Source organism: Pezoporus flaviventris, unplaced genomic scaffold, assembly GCF_033815535.1.
Source record: "Pezoporus flaviventris isolate CSIRO_AGI_PZ_B2104156 unplaced genomic scaffold, CSIRO_AGI_Pfla_v1 ptg000002l, whole genome shotgun sequence".
NCBI lineage: Eukaryota > Metazoa > Chordata > Aves > Psittaciformes > Psittacidae > Pezoporus > Pezoporus flaviventris.
Window position 1 is genome coordinate 83,074,502 of NW_026892550.1, and position 21,060 is coordinate 83,095,561.

Here is a 21,060-nt window from a genome sequence, read left to right on the forward strand (position 1 = left end):
AGTACAGAAATGTTTACCTGTTAAAGTCCTGAAAAATTTACAAATTTGGTGAGCATGAAAAGATGCATTTACTATTGCAATGTTTCTGAGGATGGAAAGTGAAATAGCTTCAGTACTTCAGTATTTAGATCAAATGTGCAGGGAGATCCATACCTGCTGCTCAACTTGACAACTTCCTGTTCTAGGCTACTTATTAAGTAATCTCTTCAATCTGTAAGAATAACCGCACATATATTTCCTTCTTGACCTTGCTCTAAAAATCTGACCAATACTGTTTTGCCTTAAAAAAAACCCACCTCAACACATTATTTCAATAGAATGGGACACGTGCAGAGAAGACAGTAGTCTCTGAGAAGCAGCTCAGGGCTACAACGTTTTAACTCAGCTCAGCAACAGCCAGCACAGCACTTTTGCCTGTGGAGTTATGCAAAAGGCATGCTGCCTCCACAGGCCCAGAGCTGAAAACACCAGGTTATGAGGTTTCTCTTTGAGAGTTGAAGAGGTGAGACACCACATTTGAAAAGCTCTTGCTATTTTTTACAGGTGTAAAAAAAATAAAAAAAAGAAATACTGCTTTCACTTGGAAGGTGTGAAATTTTGTTAAGACAATGGATGAAAATGAACTCAGTGCTGAGAAAGTCCATGATCACTTTCAGATGAGTGACAGCTGGGATGGAAGAACAACTTTTTCTTACACATTTCAGGTTTAGGTGAGAAGAGGGTAACACATGATGTGGCTTTCTTCTGATCCCAGTCAGTGACTGAACTTTTGGAAATATTTATGACAATTAAAGACCTCTATCACTGCACTGGAGAATTAACTAGAGCATAAAAACCCAACTGCTAAGATATGATCTCTGTTCATCCCCTCAGTCACTCCAACGATTGCTAGAGTTTTGCTGAAGCTACCATACACAGAAGTTTGCTATTATCAGGATCTCAACTGAAGCCATACATCATAATCAAAAAATGTGAAAGAACCACGTATTCCAAGAGGAAAAGGTGTGTTTCAACAGACAAAATTACTGACCATCTGACAGCAGAACGGACTTACACAATGAACTTGCTGCGAGTGGAAATCATCTCTGCATTTATACAGGTGTTTCTTGTACATGCTAAGAGAGCAAGCTTGCTTTATGCAGACTACCAGCATACAAAAAATGTGACACATCCAGTTTAGAAAGTACTTGGATCCTGCTTAGATTGTATCTAGAAAAACTAGCACCTTATATTATTCCTTGTCTTTCAAGACATGATACCACTGATTTAGGCATTTTTTTTTTTAGAAGAATATCAAAAGATAGTCTAAAGACATTTATGCTATGAAGAAACACAAAGATTACGATGACTTAATGGAGACAGAGTAGAAGAAAGGAAAAGGTGCACATCAGATTCCTAGTTACAGTGTTAAAATTGTAGGTGTGGGAACAATTGATAACGGGTGCATTATTATTGCCACTTTGTTTGAGTTGCTTTTGCTCTATGGAACAGTATTCAATTTTGGATGTATGCCTGAAACATGAAAAATATCAATAGAGTGAAGTGACAGAACATGATCCATGACCTCTGCTTTTTTTCCAGCTATCGTAATCCTGGGAAAACCAGGCTGGCTTGGAGCTCTGGTCATTTTCACTTTCTTTAGAGTAATCTGTTTTGATTCTAAAGAAACACTTATTCTTTTAATAGTAAACCCACAATCCTTGCTGATGATTCAGGACCAGAGCCAAGAATATCTCTGTAACAGTATCTATATAGCTATTACTCTGGTATGGAAATTGGAGGTGCCTCAAATAACACGCAAATCATATCTTCCGCAATCAAATCCTCTGTTGCCCATCTCTACTTCTTAAGTGAAAACTCCAGGATCAGGACTATGAGATACGGAGAACCGCCTATTACTTATTTTTTGCTGAATAATCTTCACCACCATGCCTTAACCAATTATCCAAAATTTCAGTGTTACATCATGTGTAAGAAAGAGATGCTGGTCAAGTAGAGGGGTGAAAGCTGCTGTGGCTTTCTGACTGTTTTCTGGAACTGAAATAAGACGGAGTTTGAACACGTCTCCAGGTGGACATTGAGCCATTGACTACGACTCTTTGCATGTGATATCTAGCCATTCTTTATCCACCAAGCGGTCCATCCATCAAATTGATGTCTCTCCAGTTTAGAGACAAGGATGTCATGTGGGACAGCATCAAACGCTTTGCACAAGTTGAGGAAGATGATGTCAGCTGCTTTGACTCTGTTCATCATAGAAAGGCACCAAATTGGTCAGGCAGGATTTCCCCTTAGTGAAGCCATGCTGGCTGTCACCAAGCACCTTGTTGATTTTCATGTGCCTTAGCATGCCTTCCAGGAGAATCTGCTCCAAGATTTTGCCAGGCACAGAGGTGAGACTGACTGGTCTGTAATTCCCTGGGTCATCCATTTTCCCCTTCTTGAAAATGGGGGTTATATTTCCCTTTTTCCAGGTGTCAGGAACTTCACCTGACTGCCATGATTCCTCAAATATGATGGACAGTGGCTTAGCAATTTCATTCGCCAGCTCCTTTAGGACCCGTGGATGGATTTCATTAGGTCCCATGACTTGTGCACATACAGGTTCCTAATATGGTCTCGAACCAGATCCTCTCCTACACTGGGCCTAAGGTCTTAATTCTCAAAGTCCCTGCATCTGCCTTCCAAGGCTTGAGTGGCTAGAGCACTTAAATGGCACACGCTGTTCTCAACAGAGCTTGGAATTGCTAAAATTATTCTAAAGACCACAAAAAGCAAATATCAGCAAGCAAAACACAATTTTTGTGATTAAAGAGCACTATAAAACTGACCGGTTTCACTTCTTGAGAGCTGTTATCCCCAGGGAGACCAAAAGAACATGCTGTAAGACAGGTGAGGTGGCAAGAAGGAGACAATGGGCTGCTGTGCGAATGATGCACATGAACAAACCTGTCAGGAGTGTTGCAGGGAATCTTAAGAGGCCCAGCGCTGGTTCAGGTAACAGTCAGTGGTACATGCACAGCTTCTTCAGCAAACTGTGTCTTCAGTTCACAAGATCAAAGGCCCTGAAATGTTCTAAAAGGCAGGCACAGCATGTGCTTGCTTCACAGCCCAAGATGGTTGATCTTTTAAAAGGCTAGCTAACGTCTGAGCTGCTACATAAACATAGCACACTTATGTTAGTTCAGATATTTCAGATACTGGTGGTAGTAGTGTATCTGTGGCAACAGCAACTCAGCAAGGGGGAAACTGCCTATTTATCTCTCAATCTGTGCAGGTTCTGTAGCCTGAACTGAGCTGGATAGCAGCTAACAAGAGGTAAGCAGGGTAAACCAGACTGAATATTGCTAAGCGAAAACTTAAATGGCAACACTGTAGAAAATCTAGTGAAAAGAGATTCAGGATTAAGCCTGAACTGGACAAAAAGCAGATGATTTATTTATTTTTTTTAATTCATGCTGAGGCCTTTCACTGAATGTGGATCATGATCACTACAGTCTGGAGAGGTATAAAGACCAGTAGGTGGTATATGGATAATGGTGAATAAAATCTGAAGATAAATATCAGTATTATTCACTCTGTTTGCAGTCTTAAAAAAAATGCTAAGAAAGATGGGTTTTGCCTTTTTTAAAACAGATGGCTGCAGAATAGTTTGTGGCAGTAGAACTGCCTCTGGCATACTTCTGATTCATCTACAGTCTCCTCCATTCTTTTTGCAGTTCAGCTGGGACTGAGAGTTCTTATAGCTGATGACAAGGACATAATGATAATGAATGACTTCAACCCTGGGACAATAATGGACCCAGAGGATTGAAATGTCTTATGGAAGACAGTGATGACTGCGAAGCCAAGAAGCCACTGAAAATTGCCATGACCGAATTCTTGTGATACCAAATATTGTCAGCCTTCGAAGCATTCATGATGAATGATCTCTGTTCATCCCCTCAGTCACTCCCAACAATTGCTAGAGTTTTGCTGAAGCTACTCATACACAGAAGTTGTCCTGCTGCATTTAATGGCCATCCTAATGTTTTTGTCAGCACAAAAAAAAGAAGAGTGTGCAAAGGCACATCACCTTCAGATCGTGAATGGAAATGTCAGATTTTGGGAAGATAATTGGAGATAGCAACAGTTTAAATTGCAGCTTGATTTGAAGGAAGGCAAAGCTTTAAGAATGTCCCTCAACCACAGAAACAGTCTTTTTTCTTTTCTTTTTTAATGAAAGCTTAAAAATCAGAACAATGTACTAGTATACAACTACATATTACACATACGGCAAACTGCAGAAACAGAAGGCATCCAGCAAGCAGTATTTTCTAAATCTTTTTTGTAGTAGAGAAGAAAGGGCTTAAAAAATTGTATAGCATTAAACTTCAGATGCTGAACAATATTTTTCTTAAAGAACACTTCAGCTGCAGGGATTCTAGCAAAAGTGGCAGGTGCTAGCATCTCATACAACTCCTTACAGAGGCCCTAGGAAAAGACATAGTACAGATGAGACTTCTTGTATGGGCTTAGGTGAGGATAAATAGGGGATTTGAAAGTTTGAGTGACCAAGTACTTGAATAAACTTAGAAAATAAGGAACTACAGCTCATACAGATTCAGTTACTGAGTCCCATTAGCACTGCACTTTGTGTGCAGTGTAGTAAAAACCGTAACTTATCTTCCTGGAGTACTGCAGGCACTAGTCTTGTTTCATTCCTCTTTGGCAAACCACATTTTTGCATATGGGGAAATAAGACTTTATAACTACTCAGTAACCCTCAGCACTGCAGAACTAATACTCTGTATTCCTGCATAATAAGCTCTAGCAGGGTAAGTCCAGTAAGTTGTAATAAAAAAGGTTCATCCACAACTCTAAAAATGTTTTAATTACCAGGGTAGTCAAGTTTTTCCACTGGATTACAAATACTAATAGAATCAAGATGTCTTCAAATGGTTCCCTACATCCCTGGTTTCAGGAAAATATGTAATTCCTTCATAACTCCTTCCTAGTAAAGGAGAGGGATCCTTTTGGTAAAACATAACAGAAAACAAATTTTTAAAAGCAGTTTTGTAGTTTGTAGCACAGTTCTCAGGATCATAATGCTGGAATATTTATCAGCTGTGTAATTAGAAAGAGTAACAGGATACAAACAGTGCTGAACTAATGATACTTCAAAACATAAAACCTATACATATTCATTAAAATAATATGTTTAGATATGACAGCGAGAACAAATTCCATGTAGAAATGGTACATTTTTCTATATAATTTTATTTCAAATTATGAGGTTTTGTCTTATGTGGAGCGTTTCTGAAACTATGGATGAAAAAATATAAAAGCAATACTGAGATCAGCAGCAGCTTCAATTTTAATGTCACTTAGGAACTGGGCTAACTTTGTCAGGCCTAGTTTCATTATAGGGATCAATTCTATTTTCCTTCTGACTGGCATTAAACGACAACATTTAAAGCAACATAAATGACACAAATTTGGAGAGCTCAGCTAGCTACAAGCTCAGGGTAATCCAGTCAGTTCCTTCAATAGAGACTGTGGCTCTTTCCTGACAGATGACTGACTGACAAAGTTCTCAACCTGGCATACTGAGGTAAGGTGCAATTTTGGCTGTTATGCCTTTAATACACAAGGTTTCAAACTGCAAAGGCTCTGCTGTTTCGCAAACTATTTACTCACTCCGGTAGTAAGGGCATCTGCAATCACAGAAGGAAAGAGCTGATACTTGCATAGTACTTGCTTCAGTTGTCTCTTTTTTGTCCACTGCTGTACTCAAAGACCTACAGAAAATGCTTATGAAAGTGTTTAATCCTTTTCTATCAATCACAGACATTTCTAAGTTTTACTATGGTGAATCACCATTATAATAAGAACTGTATTTGCATATGAATTAAAAAAACCCCTCCCATGAAGTGGCAACAACATAAAGAACGAGCAGACAAAGAGATTCAGATAAAGTACTGCAGTACTGCAAGAGCTAGATAGACATTTGGGTGACAGGTTAGAATATAAGTGTTACGACACTGAATTCAGTAATTTGATGAGTTTGGTAGAATGACAGTGTTTGGGTGGGTCACACTTATTAAACTCTTGTAAGAGACTGATCTGAAATCAGACTCCCCTGTCCATTGTCTCAAAGATTGGTCTGAGAAGCTGAAATGGAAATCCACCTATCTTTTGTCTCAGAGATGGGTGGGAGTTGAGATAAGACTCTAATATCAATTTCCTGGGAGAAGGGAATGAGGAGCTGAACTGGGACTCCACCATCCATTGCCTGAGAAGTGGGAAAGAGCTGAGATAAGACTCTTCCATCCATTACCTTGAGGATTTGTGTGAGGTATTATCCCAAGCATCGCTGCAGACACATGTGTGTCAAAGAGACAGCTGCAAGACCAGGGAAACTGGTCCACCAGGAACGTGTAAAATGTGACATGAAGAGCAGAGGTACTCTCCCCAGCTCTTTACAAAAGAGGAAAAGGTAATCACCAAGACACACATCACCAAGAGATACATTGCCAGGGAGCCATTCCCATGAGGATGACTCCAGAAGGACATCTCCATGAGGACACTCTCTGCCGATGACTACTATGGACCCTGAGGGACACCCTCCATGAGACATTGCCATAAAGGCAACTCCATGAGACACTCCACGGAGTACCTTCAAGGGGACTCCAGAAGGACGCCTCCACGAGGATACCCACTGCCAACGGACTCTTGGGGGACACTCTGCTCAGATGCCGACTGAAGAACTCCCACCACCAATGATGATGACAACAGACCCCTGGGACAGTGCTAGATCCATGGTGGTGACTATCTCTCTCTCTCTGCACCTTGAATTCTTACTTCATTTTCTACCTTTTTTCCAACCTGTCCTATCGCTATCCCCTTTATTACAATAATTACCCCTTTTTACAGTAACTGTCTTTTTTGCAATTCGTAATAAACAAACTGTCCAATTACGGTAGTTAACCTCATTTGTGTCTTAATTTCACTCTTGGGATCACGAGCTGAAACAGGGTCCAGCACCAGGGTTTTTCCTCCAATCGGACCCTGACAACTCTTAAAAAGTAATTAATACAAAACACCAAACACCTAATCCAATGGGACAGTTCCCCTAGTACTAACATCATCCTTTTCATCATAAACTACATCAACACATCTAATGGTGTAGTTCCAAATTCAACACTTTTTTTGCTGGTTATAGAACACCTTCAGAAAATTAAGAAACTCTGACAGCTCTGAACCATGTGGAGAGAAAACTCCAGTTTCTAACATGCTGATATCCTGGCAATTAGCAACTGTCATCCTGTCAGTGTGCTGCTGTGGACGACGCAGTCCCCACAGAACTCTTGGTATTGGAATTCAGTTCTTAAAAGTAATCTTGACAAATATGTGCAGTCATACCAAAGGACATCATTTCAAGATGCTAACAGACCAGTACCTTACTTAATACACAAGTTGCCAAATTCTGCACCAGCTACAATTTCTGAAGTACTTAAGATGCAGCTATATGAAATGCATGAAGTATCCCAAAGTGAGCAAAATGTTTCTCCAAAAGAAACAGTAGCAACCTCTTGCTGCAAGAGAGTGGGAAAAAAAATGCAACTTGGCAGTATGTGCTACCTGCTCTTTTAATTGCAGCTGGGAATCATCAAACAAACTGCAAATTAATTTCCCAAACACAGCCTTTTACCCTCAGTCAATAGGCATAATACCATGCTCCTTCCATTCCTGTACTTGTATTCTGAATCAGCAAGTTACCTTTCCCTTGTCTGGATGGCATGTCAGCAGTCCTTCTCATCCTGATCCACACTCACAGCTACCAAAAAAGGAATTGCAAATTCAAGCAAACCAAGTGAGAAGAAAATACTAAGTTGTTTTTCATCAGCAAACTGAAGCCTCCTGAATTTACACCTTTTCACTGCTCTTTTCTATGTCATTACATACAAGTGACCACAACTGGAAAACAAGAGATAAAAATGTAAATTCTTTGTGAACAGAGTTGTCTCGTCACAAAAGGCATGCCCCTGTAATTTTCCATTGTATGAATGGCATGATAATAATCAATCTTAATTACTGACACAGGAAGCATTACCACTTGTGCTGTCCTTGTTTAAAAATAAATAAATAAATGAATACTGGTAACATATTTAGACTTTCCTATGCATGTTTTCCCTAGCATCCTAAATGACTACCATCACAGAAGCATCATTTCTTACTAGGACTGATAAGCAATGCTTTTTGAAGTCTTTTCCCTAATATATTTGATATGACATACTACATTCCCATCAATGTTTTAGCCTTTTTTTTTTACTTAAGCTTTCTGCCTTAATTTTACCACCACTTTGGTATCTGAGGCAAAGATTTGCAATTCCTAGTCCCGCTCACATCTCAGCTTTGAGCACTCAGAACTGCAGTACAGATTCAGACCGTGTCTGCCACTATGTCCAGAAAAAAAATCTAAAGCTTTCACAGAGGGCCTTTCCAACCGACTACTCATTTCCTGTACTATATTTATTGATTAATTCTTCCAGTGGAAAAGTGGCTGCTCCTTATCACAGCTGCTAAACTGATAGTACATGAGCCTCACCTGCTTGCCTGTGAACAAGCTGTTATTGAAGACGGTATATGTTAGAAGGAACCTTCAACCTTGACGTTATGGCACCTGGCGTTATAGAAGATTTGTTCCTTCAAAGAGTAGTAGTTGTTTGGTTTTTTTTAAGACATCTTTTTGTTGTTTTACCTGCCTTCGGTGTGGAAGCTGGATGAGAGACAGAAATACTCATAACGCTCTGGAGTTCCACAGAGCTGGCTTTTCTGAGAAGGTAGTCCTGAAACTTGTGCTGTCTTTCTTCATCTGCAGTTTAATGGTAATGCAAGTAGAGCACAAACTTCAGGTATAATTTTAAACCAGGCAATACAGGTCACCAGAATACATCCACCAGATTCTGAAAAATGACCTTGTAAGAAAAACAGCTCTAGTTTCATTTCCTGTGACATGGTCAAGTACAGGTTGAGCTTTAGCTTAGCACATGGTTTCTCAATCAGCTTAAGCTGACACAAGACAGGGCTCTCACTGAAAGAGATGGTTCTGCCTTTCAATTTTCAGGTTCCTCCTGTGCTCCCTAGTGTCAGCACCACTGACTGTATATGCCTTCAGCTTGGTGATCCCATTAAATCCTAGCCCTGAATAAACAGTAAGAAACCAAATCTGACCACAGGTTCCTTATCCCTAGAGGAACTGCAGTTCTTCAAGATGCTGTGACAGTGTCAAACCCGTAGCTGCCTGTCCTGGGTTCAGCAGTAGCAGTCATGTTTTTTCCTTTGTGTTAACTGGTGCAGTGCTGTGTTTTGACTTCTAGTTTTGAGAACAGCGTTGGTGAAGCCAATGTTGTCGGTTGTTGCTAAGTGATGTTTACCCTGACCAAGGACTCTGTGAGGCTCATGCTCTGCCAGGGAAGAGGGGAAGCTGTGAGGAAGCAGAGACGGGGTGCCTGACCCGGGCTAGCCGGGGAGGTATTCCATACCACAGCACGTCATGCCCGGGGTGGGGGGTAACTGGGAGTTACCCGGAAGGACAGGAGCTTCCGGGTGGAACTCGTTTTCTTGGCCGGTGGTATCGTATTCTCTTCCCTTGTTATTTTCCCTTATCATTGTTTTAGCTGATAGTAGCGGTGGTGATTTGTTGCTGGACTGTTCTTGTCTCAACCCGTAGGAGTTGCACTCTCTCGACCCTCCTCCCCGTTCGTCCGGGAGCGGGGAAGGGGAGAGCCCCGGTGCAGGGAGGGGGGGGAGACGAACACGGACCTTGATTGTTGTCAGCTCGGCACCACTCACTGGGAGTGAGTGAACAAGTTACCTGACTGGGTTTAAACCACGACAGTTCTTTTTTTTTAAAAATATGGAACGCTTCACGAATTTGCGTGTCATCCTTGCGCAGGGGCCATGCTAATCTTCTGGGCTGCAGTGCGCTATGCCGAGCGGGCGTCCGCGCTAAGGCCGGCATCAATATGGTGAGCCCCGGGGAGCTGGGGCACACCAGGTTGACTAAGGAGGGGTGAACCGGCCCAGGTCGGAGACGGAGCAGGTCAAAGCTCCCGTGCCGCCATTTTATTCCCAAAAATTGAATCTCCTGTGCAGGTCCCTTGACCTTACTCCGTTTTATGGCAAAACCGGCTTTCAGCAGGATTTGGATTATTTTCCTCCCTTTCTCAAAGACTTCTTCCGCTGTATCGCCCCACACAATAATGTCATCAATGTATTGCAGGTGTTCTGGAGCTTGCCCCTGTTCCAGTGCAGTCTGGATCAGTCCATGGCAAATGGTAGGGCTGTGTTTCCACCCCTAGCTCAGTCGGTAGAGCATGAGACTCTTAATCTCAGGGTCGTGGGTTCGAGCCCCACGTTGGGCGCCAAAAAGAACTGTCGTGGTTTAAACCCAGTCAGGTAACTTGTTCACTCACTCCCAGTGAGTGGTGCCGAGCTGACAACAATCAAGGTCCGTGTCCGTCTCCCCCCCCCTGCACCGGGGCTCTCCCCTTCCCCGCTCCCGGATGAACGGGGAGGAGGATCGAGAGAGTGCAACTCCTACGGGTTGAGACAAGAACAGTCCAGCAACAAATCACCACCGCTACTATCAGCTAAAACAATGATAAGGGAAAATAACAAGGGAAGAGAATACGATACCACCGGCCAAGAAAACGAGTTCCACCCGGAAGCTCCTGTCCTTCCGGGTAACTCCCAGTTACCCCCCACCCCGGGCATGACGTGCTGTGGTATGGAATACCTCCCCGGCTAGCCCGGGTCAGGCGCCCCGTCTCTGCTTCCTCACAGCTTCCCCTCTTCCCTGGCAGAGCATGAGCCTCACAGAGTCCCTGGTCAGGGTAAACATCACTTAGCAACAACCGACAACATTGGCTTCACCAACGCTGTTCTCAAAACTAGAAGTCAAAACACAGCACTGCACCAGTTAACACAAAGGAAAAAAACATGACTGCTACTGCTGAACCCAGGACACTGCCAAAGCCAGCACCGACAAAACATAAGAATGGAAAGTGAATTGTGGAATTCACATTGATTCTAACTTATCAACCAACCACAATTACTACAGTGAAAACAACTGGTCTTTAATTATGTCTTCATGAATCAGACTCCAGGTGAAAGATGGTAAAAAGAAATTTCAGCTGCATCAGTCAAATGACGACAGCGATACTGCAGTCTTAGTGTGGTTTCCGATCATGTGAAAACCCCAAGTAATGATTTACAGTTTTAAGAAAACTATCCAACGTTTAGACTCTAATCAACGATACAAGCTGATAGACAGCCTACCTCCTTACTACATGACTATCATTACTGCTATTTCTGGTTAATATACGTCATCTCACTTCTTTCTGCATTTGCCTTGTTTCCATGCTTGGCATACTCCTTTTGATGGATCATCACACTTTCCTTTTTTTTTCTGTTTTAACTGTCTGCTCATTGGAAACCAAGGCAAAGACATTAATTTAATTTTGGGACCATATGCATACTACTGCTAATCCTAGCCCTGCCCTCAGTGCACTGTAGTTCCATTTCCTTTCCTGATATTTTTATATCTGTGCTTATAGAATGCTTTATTATTTGAGTTGATTCCCTTTGGAAGGTCCAATTCAGCATGAGTGCTCACAATTCTCACTTCATTCCTGTAATTTCTGCTTCCCAAAAGTATCTCTCTTTCTTGATCATTTTTTAAGGCTGCTGCTAATTTCCTTTTCGATGCAGATACACAGTCAGTTAGATTTGTAACTCTTCCTTAAACTTTTCCCCCTTTGTTTGGGATGCAAACACTTTACAGTTTGGTCTTTTGCTATACATAAATTCCCTGCTTCCTCTACAGTTCAATCTCTGAGTTCTGTTCAATTCACTTGCTACCTAATATTCTTAATGTTTCAGCTTAATACTTTCAAATTGAAGATTTTACTTGTTTAGCATAGTTTCCTTTTTTAAATATAAGTGCACTCGATTCATGGTCATTACAGCTACAGCTGGTTTTGGCGATAATTTCTTCTCTAGTATCATCAAACAGTTATTACAATCCTGAAGTTGTAAACTATATTACTTCTTGGTGATCTAGTAAATACTGAGTTAATAAGTCCAGCAGTTTCTCTGGTTGGCATCCAATAAATAGATGTCTCCCATAAAAACACACTTTATAATTGCTATTTGCATCTACCACAACTCTGCATGTAAAATCCATAGCAGGCTACCATTTACTCTTTGTACAAACCCTTTTATAGTCTTTACATTATTTTGACTCAAAGTAATGCTATTATTTCATTTATGCTATTACCTTATTTCCTCAGAATCTCCAGTAGTATCATTAATATAACCCACCTGTACTTTAATTTCTAGCTTTCCTGAACAACTCGTACCCACATTCCAGTTGTGAATATTATTCTGTTTCTCATTAATTGCCATTATCCTTGCGACATCTGGTTTCATGTCACATAACAGACGTGCGGAACTACTTAATTTTGTTATCCTTTTACAAACATTTCAACAAATTCTCTTGCTGGAGTTGGACTGCTTTCATCATTTGTTGTCTGACTACCAACCTGCGTGTGTCTTACCTAATTTTCTTCTCCCTCTTTTTCGAGGTGTCTTTTGTGTAACTGTACAAGCCTCTCTTCCAGAGCCACTTGCTTTCTAAAAAGATCTAAGGTCAGACACAGTATATGGGACTGTTTACATTAATTCTGCAAAGGATGTCTTAGAGTTTGGTAGTAGTAACAGCAGCAGCACTAATGCTGACATCTGTTTTATCCTAGGACTAAAGCCTACTACTACCTGTATTTCAGTCTTTTCTGGTTGCTACTGCTGCCCAGGAGATGGATTGTAAATGGAGCCAAAGAAAAGCCCAAGGGTCTGGATAAGGCCATGAGTAGCAGCATCAGGGGAAAAACAGGATGGGAGCAGTTTAATTCAGCACTGAGGCCTCCTACTCCTGGTAGCTTCAAAGACTGCTGCTTAAGTAGTGCCAAAAGAAGTGTTTCTAAGTGAATCGAAGTTGTTGAAAGGGTTGAGGACAGGAATGGAGCAGGTGTTAGGGGCTATGGATAAAATTTGTATATATTTAGTTCCATAACTGCAGCAGAAGGGGCCTGAGAGGTTTCATTTAATTTCCTTTTTCAGATCCTGATCTGAAAGTAGGCGTTGCTACTTGCAGTCTCTTAGTGCAGAATTTGTGTTTGAACTGGCACTCCAGTATATTCTGATGAGCTCTGAAGATAAACAACTTTCCAGATGCTTAAAACAACTGGCATTCTACAGTAAGTAGGGAGCATCCCACTGTCATCTTTTCTGGCTTTATCTCTACCCAGTCTGTGCTCTTCATGAGAAGAAACTGGAGCTGTATGCTGTAAAAACAGTTTAGGAGACTGAGCATGCGTAATCTGCTCCAGAGCAAACACTTTTAAACCTGATCTAAACTACGGAAACAGAGCCTTGACAATACTCTATTACCAGACTTACGCTAAACATTCTGTTGTACCAAGCCTTTTTTCATGTACAGAGTTAAAGAATCCTATATATATGAAAAAAAAAAGAATCTCAACAATCTCAATGGAAGCTGTTATTGTCTGCTTTGTAATGAGTCACAAGGTACATGAACCTTAAGCAACATGTTGAAAGTGAGAGAGCAAGTCATTCACATGAGAGGGCACTGGAAAAACCTCATTTTAGCAAATTCCAGCTACCAACACCTTTTCAACTGAAAAATCTGAAGCTGTGCTCTTCCTATAGTTTAAACAAAAATCCCATGAAAATTGCCTTATGGAGGAAACTATTCCACGTACATTTACAGATATAACTCTACTATCTTAGAAAAAGTAAAAAACTCCAATTCAAGGATATGAAACAGACAAGAAAGCTTAAACCATCTTGTAACACACACAGAGACTTTCTTTCACGAAAACCTGTCTACACTATAATAAATGGAAGTTCCCATACCTTCCTGTAAGTATCTCTTGCTTGTTTTGATATGGTTACCCTTTAACTGGATTGTACCATTGTTAACAAGTATAATTTAGCGTCTTCCTAGGTAGACTTGTGGCAAGGTTAATTTCTTGCAATGAAATTTCTTGCTAAATTGCAAAATGCTTTATTTACTTTATGGAGAAGTTGTGCATAATCATAGAATCAGAATCGTTTGGGTTGGAAAGGACCTTAAGAACATCTAATTCCAACCCCCTGCCATGGGCTAGGACACTACACACTAAACAAAGACTCCATCCAACCTGGCCTTGAACACTGCCAGGGATGGAGCATTCCCAGATTCCTTGGGCAACCTTTTCCAGTGCCTCACCACTCTCACAGTAAAGAACTTCTTCCTTATATCCAATCTAAACTTCCCCTGTTTAAGTTTGAATCCAAGGCTGACTCCAGGATGAGAAAGTCAAGTCAGAAATTTGAGTGCGTTGCAAGGAACAGGACTGCTTTACAGGTTACAGCTTCTTTGTTTTAACAGTATTATTTAAAACCAGAGGAAAAATGGCTCTTTCTGTCAGTTCCCTATAATGTCTAAACTATTTAAAACAAGCAAAATCATGGTAAGAATATACAGTGGAGATTTACACTGAATGAATGGAGATTCACAGGGGACTGGGGCAGAAAATAACTGTGAGGCAGGGCAAACACAAGAGTATTGGTCAACTTTCAACCCTGAAACTATCTTTAAGAAATAGGTAATTTTGTACAACAACAAAAAATCTCAGCATTTTCTGAAGTGTATGGACCAATGAATTTACAGGCAAATACAAGGATGCTTCACGCAGAATAAATCTTTAAAAACTGAGAGGAAAAGACCACCAATGAAGAAAAGTGTTCCATTTTTAAAACTAACAACTGCTAACTGCAAAACACATAAACATTATAGTCAGTTGAAACAGAAACATGGCTGAGTGGAGCTGAGAGTCAGGATCTACTCTTCATGCTTTGTGGTTTGACAAAAAGCACATCATTTAACGAGCTCTGTAAATGAAAATACTACTATTTACTTAAGAAAAGAATTGTACCAGTACATGTGGTACTGTCTGTAAAACAGTGACATCCGGAGCTGAGAAACAGTCAGGTCTCTTGGAAAAAGGGGATTGCCAAAATCTTGTACACATCCAAGCTGTCTCATTTTTGCTGAGTACCATGACTGCACTGAGATTTTTCCCTTCTTCACACAAGAAACTCAAGCAGCTAGAAGGCTACAAAACTATGAAGGAAACACCTGAGAAGCACAAGGATTCCCCTACCACCAAATCCCCAACAGACACAGAGCAGAGAGCTCTTGGGCAAGACAAGTGAAACTGCCAGCTTTGAGCAAACCTGTGTTTATGAATTTATGGCAGCCTCCCGGTTAAAGGCCCATCTGGGCTGGAGCAGGGGGAGGCTGGGAAGACCATGCGCCGGTTACATTTTTGCCATTCCTGCTGCGGTATGGCGTGAATAAATCACAGGGCTGAGGTCAGAACAGCCAGCCCATAAAGTGATTCATGGGCCCAGCAGCACATTCCCCCAGGACTATGTACTTTATTACAGTAAACCTCAGAACAAGATACAATTTCCTGTCTCAAGGAGCAGCCTTTAAATCAGGACACCTGGACAGCCCTGCAACCACTTACAGAAACAATAGGTCTCAGCCCCACCGCTGCCTCTCCATGCGGGCCCACGCTGCCCGAGGCCTGCCGCGTTTAACGCTAAATAGCACCTTTAGAAACGACCTCCTTCTGCAGCAGATTACTGTAGTGAGAAGACTGTGGAGCCAATGTACTGATATAATCCTATTCTTCAGCCATAGCTCCCCACCCAAGAAATAAATAAATTCTCCATCTGTTGTTTTTGATTCCATTTTAGCCTTTCCTTTGGCTTTGCAGACGGCAAGTCATTCTGTACAATCACTGCAAATAGTGGAAGAGATCCTGATTATTTTCACTCTTCAGAGGTCTTACAGTTCTTAAAACTATAGACATAACATGGTAACATGTCCCTTGAAAGCTGCTTCATGGAAAACTTAGCTAGGAATAAGAAGCTTATATATACTGAGACACACCTGAAAGACTTTCAAAGGACAAGAATGTATGAGAAAGTGGTAGAGGAGGAAAAGTTTTGGAGGAAATTTAGGGGAGAATTCATCAAACACTGAAAGTTAAGACTGCCACTAAACTGGTCAAAGTAAAAAAAAAAAAAATCTAGATAAAGGAAAAGGGAAAAAGAAGGACTGATAAAACAAATGTAAGCAACACTAAACCCATCAGATTTGTCCAAGACTGAACCCTCCTGAAGCTGTTTGTTTTGTGATTACTTCTACAAGTGAAAACAGTTGTGTGGAAAACTATTTCCTTCACCTGCTTATTTTATGTTGTTTTATCCTACTCAAAGGATATCCTTCACTTCTGTGGATTATTTCAGAGCTTGCAGCAGACAGAATCAAGGCTTATTCATTGATTTTACCCAGTCTGATTTCCTGTACAGAACAAATACATTGTATCCAATTGCTCCCATTGAAGCCGGTAACTTAATTCTGGGGAGCTAAGAAAAGGATATTCACTTGTCACTGAAAGCCATGAGGAACTGGCTGCTATCCTTGTGAGTTTGTCCCAGTGGTTACTAGTTTTTGCTGTCAGAAAGCCATTTGTTTTTCTATTCCTAATTTTTCTGCCCTCAGTTTCTGAATAATGATCATTGTTTTGGCAGTCTCAACTGGAATAAACAGTGTTTTAATATAATTATGATTTCATTTTCTAGATAGTAGTCACAATACTCTGTCTAGTCCAACTGTATCAACTATCCTATAAAACAGAAGTAAAATCCTCATTCTACTCATACTCATTAATCCTACTTTTATGTAGCCAAAGCCCTCTTGCCGCCAACGTCTCACTGCTTTTTTCCAGAACATTGCTACATCTTTTCCAAGTAATTCCTTTCAAAATAGTGTGGAGTAGACTCCATATTGTTCCAATTTATATGCCTAATATTCAGATGCACTTTGTGTAAATGAGTTCACATTAAGAAGAAATCTACACTGCTCTACATGTCTGTTCTCATCATTAGGTAACACAATGGCATTTTCTTTATCACCTGCAGGATCCACTGACTGCCATTTTATACTTACTTCCAGCTCATTGATAAAATGTTTACTAGCATCAAGCCTAGTATCAAAATCTATGAAGCTCAGAAATAAATATCACTGTTCAGTTTTAACTGGTAAATGCTGACAGACAGGGCTCACATTCAGCACACACATACTGCTGGGAATTGGTCATTTACCATCTATCATTAGAAGTCTAATCATATTTAATGCAAAAAAGTTATTTCTATCAAACATACCTGTTTTTTTTTTAACTAAACTTTGCAGTTAATTAAGGAATCAGATCACATTTTTTGACATTACACATCTTACACAAATGAAGTTGACTGGTATTAATTAAAAGCCTATTCCTTAATTCTTTAGGTTGTCAGAATCTTTTATCAGCTTATTCATTACTTTGCTCACAAATTGTAACAGTTACTGAAGTCATGGCAAGTTATTCTGTCGGCTATTCCGCAACACTTCTAGAACCTGAGCATTTTCATAACTTCCAGAATTTCACCACAATTCCAAAACTTATTAAACTTTCAAGGAGCCAAAATTCCCTTCGCCCAACTTGTCTTAGTGTTCTTAGGTACCAGAAATCTCGGCATGCCACCCCAAACACATATGTAACATCTTCAGCAGTTTACTATATTGAAAAGAAAAATACGAAATGCCACAGTACCTTTCTAGGAAGAGAGGCAAACCTACTTCCATTCAATTCCTGTGTGATCCAAATTAATAATGAAAGATGTCACAAGTAAGATAATATTTTGGGCATACTGCAAGCATATCAAATGGATTAATGAACTGAAGGAAAAAAAAGGAATAGATCTTTCTTGGCTTTGTTTTTCCAGCAATTCTAATTATGCTGGCTATTTTACTTCCAACAGAAAACAACAAATATTCATAACTGAATTGTTTTTAATAATTTGAATGCTGGCATTAAGAAAAAACAGTTGTCATTTCATCACCATGGCAAATGTGAACGGTGTCCCCTCTGAAATCGAAGACAAAATTCCCACTGACTTTGTACAGCAAGAACTGCATTAAGGGACGATTCCCACTGCCTTTTAAATGCCTTCTAATTCATTAAATATTCCTGAAAAACTTTCAGCATTCCACCTATCTATTTGAAATTATACCAAAAATCATACTCAGTAAAAAACATTTTAAAGTCGCAAAGTGAAAGATGCAGAGGTTGAGAAATAGAATTATAACCCTACGTACTTCTTCTACTTGCGGGGATGCTTTATGCTGACTTAACCATGTTTGACCAAAGAACCTGCATGTCATCTCATCTTGAAAAGCTGTTTTACACATGACAGGGACATTCAGGGACATAGCAGGAGAGCACATTAAGATGCTTAGCAAAATCATCATCAGATAAAACATAAATTAGCCCTGGCAGATCCCTAAGAACTTTCTAGCTAATCATTTGCAGCAATGTGCTTAACTGTGACATACAGGATGGCTTCAAAGGTGGAGTGAGAAAGCAAGTTTTGACTTTTAGATTTGACTTAGAATGTGTAATCCCCACCCCTATTTTCAAAAACTGTCAGGTAATATTTAATTATTAACATGATTTCAGTGCAAAACAAAGTACAGAAGCAAAAAGAAACATAAGCTTTATTTTTTTCCCCTCAGACATCTTGCTTTTTTACTTGCTGGTGTGATAGGGACAAAGGGAAGATACTGGCAACTAAATAGAATAAATGGTAGAAATTAGAAAAACCTCCTGTATTCTCTCCACTTAATCGTGGGACTCTATATAACCTTCTATTCAAATGTAACCATATCACATCTGTGTCAACCAAAGACATCAGTTTGTGCTATTTAGTCCTGAAAGATTTGTGCAACAATAGTAAACAGAGATGTCATGAAAAGCTCAGTAATGCACAAAAACCTCTAGCTTTTCCAAGTGATTTGCTTTTAGGTCAAAGCAAATACAAGGGAACTTGCCAGATGAGCATGTCCTAACAAAGCATTACCCATGGTGTAGCATGGTAACCAAAGTCTACCACAAGCTACAGCGAGAGGACTAACGCTGCTGACTTTCATGTGGCTCCAGAGCTGTCACTGCGCTCCTCAGAGAGATCAGCACCTTTTCGTCTGGCTGCAAAGGGAACAGTGTGTTCAGAGATGTATGAAAGCCCCTCTTCCCCATCAAGATGCTGACAGAGGCCAGTGCATGTTCATAGCAGAGGTCACTCTGAGGGGAGGAAAGCAGTAACAACGTGACTGGAACGGACACCTTCTTCACAGAAAAGTCAGTCAATTACATTTTCGGTCCTGTACACCTCACTGCAAAAGATTTTGAAGACATTCATTTAAAAATAGAGCAGGGAGTCTGCTCTTGAAGCAGAAGTAAAGTACACACACTAAATATAACCTACTCCAGCCTACAGAAAACACTGCTGAGATTAATGGCCAAAAAGACTCTCTGGGAAAAAGAATGTTTTAGAATAAGAAGGCTATCACATTGTAACAGCTTTACAGCATAAAGTTAATGGCAGTTTTCCATTAATACGGCTAGTCAATATTTTGTTTAAATTAGCATTTTACCGTTTTTTGATGTCTCAAGTTAGCTACCTAATTGTAGACATTTCCTTTTCCTCTAGTAGAGACTACTGAACAGAGTGAAAGAATGCTACCTACAGGAGAATATTTAGTTTCCAGTCAACCCTTTCAGAGCAAGGAGTGACGAAGGCATAAACCAAAGCAGTGGAATTAAAAAATGGCAGCCAAGAAGAGACCCCAGGTTCTCCAAAACGGACTTGAATAGGCAGCAGAGGACTGCATGATCTCAGAGAGTGCATTTCTTCCTCTCTCAAGAAAAGGCAATTTATGACCCATGAGCAATTTAACCATGAGAAACAAGATCAGACAATTTGCCTCCCCAAAGGACACAAACAAAACTGTGTTTACATTAATTGACATCCTCTCTTTTATTTTCCATGCAGCTGAATCACTCCAAGCTCTCATACATTCTGCACAGTTCTCACAATCATGAAAAAAAGAATTCAAATCCAACATAAAATGAGAGTCTATGACACCCACCTACATATATATGGGACTTCAAACAGGCACATCTGAATAAGACAAGTAACTTTTTATAAAACCTGAGAACCTTTTCAGATCAAAAACAGGTAAAGGAGGAACATCCATTCTACTCAGTGATTCTGGGAGGGGAAGGTGTGGATAGAGAAGAAGGGGGTTTTTCAGTGCAATCTGGTTACAAAGCTTGTTTGCACAGGGCTGTGCTGGCCTCATGGTGACTATTCATAAGAGATCCCCAGAAGAGCTGTAAAGTTTGCCTATAGCCCAGGTGCTGTAATTGCTGTCTGTCAAAACAGAGATGTTTTCTCAGCAAACATTTCAGAATGCCCAATGCTAAGTTGATTAGTTTTGGGTTTTCTGGGAAGGAGTATAAGGATGATGGCTGGGAGACACAGCAAAATTGATGACTTGGAGACAAAACTCTGATTTCATTAAAACACTCCAGAGAGTGTTTAATTTCTCAGTTAAAAGAGAATTCCTGTCCTTGGAAGGGAAGGGAAGTAGGCAGAAGTTATTACCAATAATGCCCAATTCCCACTGTAGGAAACATGAACCAGTTCAAGAAGCAAAGCTGTGTTATCAGTACAGGAACTGGCTCAGCTGCCCCTTGAGCATAGGTGTTCATACAAAGAAATGATTCCCTGCTTCCCATGTCGCAGAGATGATGCCCTTTCAGGACACCCTGCACCCATCCCTGAGAGATCCCTCTGCAAATTCCTGAGGCTTCTTTTGTGCGCAAGAGCTTTGAGAACCTCTACCTTCACAGCAAGCCTATTTCAAATCCAGCCTGCTCTGTGTCGGTAATGTAGAAAGACAGACCTGGTTCCCTCAGGTGCTGGCAGAGTGCTGACCACACAGAGCCTATTCAAGCCACATCATGAGATCATCTACTGGATTTGTACACAGGC

At 40.5% G+C, this 21,060-nt stretch overlaps 1 protein-coding gene, 1 non-coding gene and 1 pseudogene across 4 annotated transcripts in view; 1 reads left to right on the forward strand and 2 right to left on the reverse strand.

Moving 5' to 3' along the window:
• The window catches only part of ERC1 (ELKS/RAB6-interacting/CAST family member 1), a 295,399-nt gene that overhangs the window by 62,803 nt on the left and 211,536 nt on the right, over positions 1-21,060 (reverse strand). The gene's annotated exons all lie outside the window — the stretch shown is intronic.
• LOC133265000 (U6 spliceosomal RNA) lies at positions 9,896-9,959 on the reverse strand (annotated as a pseudogene).
• TRNAK-CUU (transfer RNA lysine (anticodon CUU)) lies at positions 10,339-10,409 on the forward strand. The gene has a single exon. It is a non-coding gene; the product is annotated as a tRNA-Lys (tRNA).